This window comes from Lucilia cuprina, chromosome 5 (assembly GCF_022045245.1).
Source record: "Lucilia cuprina isolate Lc7/37 chromosome 5, ASM2204524v1, whole genome shotgun sequence".
NCBI classification, from domain to species: domain Eukaryota; kingdom Metazoa; phylum Arthropoda; class Insecta; order Diptera; family Calliphoridae; genus Lucilia; species Lucilia cuprina.
Genome location: NC_060953.1, coordinates 6,706,445 through 6,711,225, shown reverse-complemented (window position 1 = coordinate 6,711,225; position 4,781 = coordinate 6,706,445). Strand labels below are relative to the sequence as shown.

The following is a 4,781-nucleotide window of genomic DNA, read 5'->3' as shown; positions in this document are numbered from 1 at the left end:
ACTAGAACTGAACTAGAACTGAACTAGAACTGAACTAGAACTGAACTAGAACTGAACTAGAACTGAACTAGAACTGAACTAGATCTGAACTAGAACTGAATTAGAACTAAACTAGAATCTGATATGTTACAAATCGCCCTTTATAGTATTAGTGCCTGATATAGCGCTTCCCTCCACCATAAACTTATACAAAATCTATGAATGTAAACACGCATGACTTTGCTTAGACAAAACAATGTTTACGCTTGTTACTCATAAATATTCAAATTAAATATTGTTTGAATCAACAACTAGGGGAAAAAGAAATCTCCCAAAGACAACAACCTAAACACAAAATGCAAACAAATCATCTAGATGCCATAAATAAAGAGCAGTTAAACAGAACAGAGCGGGCTTACAGTAACAACAATATTGTACAATTGCTAAATTGCATGAGAAATTTACATTGACATCTTGTTTGCTTGCAACATACAACAGCAACAACAACAACGGCAACAATAATAACAATAACACAAACAACGGCAACATGCATAAAATTCAAATTGGTTATATGTTTTTGTTTTACTTTTGTTTTTTTTTTTTTTTAATTTTTTGGTTGCATTTTAAAAAGATGCAAAAGGTGATGGTGGTTACATTTTACTGTGTGAGTACTAGCAGTTAGCAGCCAACAATACCTTTCCGCCAAGCAGAAATAAAAGAGGTGATTATGCTCCATTTTTTTGTTGTTGGTATTTTTTTTTTATATATGTGAATGTGCTTTTTTAACGAATTGTTGCCCAAAACCTACAAGTATATTACGAGAAGAAAAAAATATTTTATTTTTTATTATTTCGTTTGTTTTTTGCTAGATCAAGTCAGACATATAAACTCGTATGTAGAAATTATAGAGTAGAAGAGACCTTGGCCTTTTTTAACGATTGCAATTTGTTGATAAACATTTGCAAGGTAATAAATATTTTTTTACTACTAGTTACATTTATTTTAGATGAACTTTTTTTCTCTTTTATTTCCTATAAGCTTTTTTTGTATGTTTACTCTATAAGATTTTATATGCATGATTTTACACCGTATTTGGCTTCTATGTGGTTTAGAAAAACACTGAAGGGCATGATGGGAGCACAGACTTCTTTTACTTTAGTTTTGTTCTAGTTCTGTTCTAGTTCTGTTCTAGTTCTGTTCTAGTTCTGTTCTAGTTCTGTTCTAGTTCTGTTCTAGTTTTGTTCTAGTTCTGTTCTAGTTCTGTTCTAGTTCTGTTCTAGTTCTGTTCTAGTTCTGTTCTAGTTCTGTTCTAGTTCTGTTCTAGTTCTGTTCTAGTTCTGTTCTAGTTCTGTTCTAATTCTGTTCTAGTTTTTTTTAGTTCTGTTTATGTTTTGTTCCAGTTTATTCCTAATTTCAAAAATAATTCCGAGCCTTTTTCCCAAACTCAGCCAAATCTGAAGATTAAAACAACCTGTCTCAGTAAATATCATGTTTAAAGCACAGCTTACAAGTGTTATAAACATGTCAAAATTTATAATTTATTACTGCAAAGCAATATTCAATCATAGGTAAGCAAAAAACAAAAAAACTTAAAACATAAAAACTAATGAATTGTACACATCACAAACCTTGATAAAAAATGAAACAAGACAAAATAAATTTAAACGAAAAACACAAACAAAATATACAGACAAAATTTAACAGCAAATAAGTAAAAAAAAATAAAAACAACTACTAGGAAAAAGATCTAAACAAATTAATTGAAAAAAATTAATAACATTTTAACACTTCATTTTTTTCTTTGTCTTTCTGTAAAGAAACTTAGAAATCATCATTTCAATATGTTTTTATAACAAATTGTTTTTGTAGTTCACAACACAAATAAATAGAAATACAACCAAGATTTATATTTTGTTTAGTTTCCCAACCATCTTTAAAACACATTCACTTGTTAGTTTGAATCCAACCGAAAAAAAAACTAAACTTAAATTGCCACAAAAATCTAAATCCGAATTCGAATTCACATGTTGTAGTTGTTTACTAGTTCTAATCAGATTTCATGTGTATTTTACTGAACGAACATTCGTAATAAAAAATGCACAATTTATTCTGCACTTTGGGGTTTTTTGTGGGCTTTAGGAAGTGTTAGTTCAAATTCTGTCTTTAACTCCTTGTCTTCTAGAGCTTGGGTGTTTATTTACTCTGTGTTTGGTTTCGGTTAAGTTTTCTAAACTAAACTAAGTTTTAATAGTTTTATGTTGCATGTAATCGCCAAATGAAAATCACATAAAAATAAATTAAAAATTATGAGTTTATTTTAACACACACTCACATTCGTACTGAGTTTGGTAAGCATTTAAAGCAGCAATAATTGTAAAATTAAGTAATAATGTTCCTTATTGAATATGAGATACCCTACACTTCTACAAAAAAATGCCAGTTAAGAAAAAACGTCCAAGTTGCTTGGTCTGAACCGCCAACTTAATTCGATTCATTTGCCTCACTTTTAAACCACTCTATTTTGATCATTCAATTTTTTGTACATTATTAATTATTTAGTGGTTAATAAAGTTACAGTTTTTAATAAATTTTTAGTTTACGATCACTTTTTTCATTTTTGAGGAGGTTTTGTCTTTTGACATATAAATCCTTCTAAATTTAAACTTAAATTAAAACTCCATAAATATTTATGGATTTTAATAAATTTGAAAGCAAAAACTCATAATCTAGTTTAATTTGTTTTTTTAAGTAAATAAACACAATTTAATTTTATGAACGATAAAATACATGACTACAAACGTGGCAAAATGAACCAGAAAGAGAAGAAGTGTTTTGGAAGAGGTTCTTATTTAAAAAAAGGAATAAAATTGAACAGTTCTAGTTCTGTTCTAGTTCTGTTCTAGTTCTGTTCTAGTTCTGTTCTAGTTCTGTTCTAGTTCTGTTCTAGTTCAGTTCTAGTTCTGTTCTAGTTCTGTTCTAGTTCTGTTCTAGTTCTGTTCTAGTTCTGTTCTAGTTCTGTTCTAGTTCTGTTCTAGTTCTGTTCTAGTTCTGTTCTAGTTCTGTTCTAGTTCTGTTCTAGTTCTGTTCTAGTTCTGTTCTAGTTCTGTTCTAGTTCTGTTCTAGTTCTGTTCTAGTTCTGTTCTAGTTCTGTTCTAGTTCTGTTCTAGTTCTGTTCTAGTTCTGTTCTAGTTCTGTTCTAGTTCTGTTCTAGTTCTGTTCTAGTTCTGTTCTAGTTCTGTTCTAGTTCTGTTCTAGTTCTGTTCTAGTTCTGTTCTAGTTCTGTTCTAATTCTGTTCTAGTTTTGTTCTAGTTCTGTTCTAGTTCTGTTCTAGTTCTGTTCTAGTTCTGTTCTAGTTCTGTTCTAGTTCTGTTCTAGTTCTGTTCTAGTTCTGTTCTAGTTCTGTTCTAGTTCTGTTCTAGTTCTGTTCTAGTTCTGATCTAGTTCTGATCTAGTTCTGATCTAGTTCTGTTCTAGTTCTGTTCTAGTTCTGTTCTAGTTCTGTTCTAGTTCTATTCTAGTTCTGTTCTAGTTCTGTTCTAGTTCTGTTCTAGTTCTGTTCTAGTTCTGTTCTAGTTCTGTTTTGGATCTGTTCTAGTTCTGTTCTAGTTCTGCTCTTGTTTTCTTCTAGTTTTTTTTTCTCTAGTTCGGATGAAGTTTATTGGTAAATTTGATGAACTGCTGAGTTCATGTTAAAAAGTTCATTCGATTTTACATACATTGCCTTCTGTATTTCTTACTAAATTATTATATGTTTTAAATACAAATTAACAAGTTTTATTAAAAAATTTATGATTACTATTTAACTGCTCTAGTTTTTTTATGACTTTGTCTTCATATTTTAACAAACAAATTACTTTTAATGTCCTCTTATAAATCGGTCTGGCAAGTTTCATTAAATTACTAAGTGACTGTTTTTTTTACTAGCGACCTCAAGTCTTGAATCTTTAAAATATTTAGTTTAAATATGTATAACAAATTTGTAAAGCAAAATCTATTTGTGGCCATCTAAAACCCCATCACGCACTTCTGGCACGCGTGTCAATCTTGGCTTAATAAGCAACAAAAAACTACAAAAAACAATAATAATAAAACCAAAAACAAAATTGAAATTGTAACAAATGCTAACAATACGTGTGGCCTAAAGCCAAAATCATCATAACAAGAGCTTAAAAAAAATAGAAAAAACAAATTTAAACTAAGCAAACAACTAACTAACAAATACTAAATAAAACAACAAGAACAACAACAGCAATTGTGGACTAAACAATCAGAAAAATTGTTAACATTTTCACAAAACATAACATTTGCATAAGTCAATTGCACAATGAAATTAAATGTAAAAGACAACGGACGACCACAACAAGAAATGGCCAGACACAATAGTCTTTTTTATTTTTTTTTTTTTTTTTTTGAAAGAGACACACTTTGAAATTACAGAAAAAAGATACAAAAGATTCTTTCAAATTGTAACACACATGTGTCTGTTTAACCATAAACAAGACAGAAAAAACACACGGTGTTTAACAAGGTTAATATACAAGACAGACAAGAACTACAAAAACAACAACAACAAAATGTTTAAATAACTTGGCCTATGAAAAAACAATAACAATAACTAAAATGGGATAAATTTATTTAGAGAAAAGGTTTAAATGAGAGTATAAAGCACCCTAATGGAGACAGTTCTATGAAACATAGTTCTGTTCTAGTTCTGTTCTAGTTCTGTTCTAGTTCTGTTCTAGTTCTGTTCTAGTTCTGTTCTAGTTCTGTTCTAGTTCTGTTCTAGTTCTGTTCTAGTTCT

General features: G+C 29.5%; 1 protein-coding gene across 1 annotated transcript in view; it reads right to left on the bottom strand.

The window, feature by feature from the left end:
• Positions 1-4,781, bottom strand: part of LOC111676398 (knirps-related protein) — a 10,170-nt gene that overhangs the window by 4,959 nt on the left and 430 nt on the right. The window lies entirely within an intron of this gene.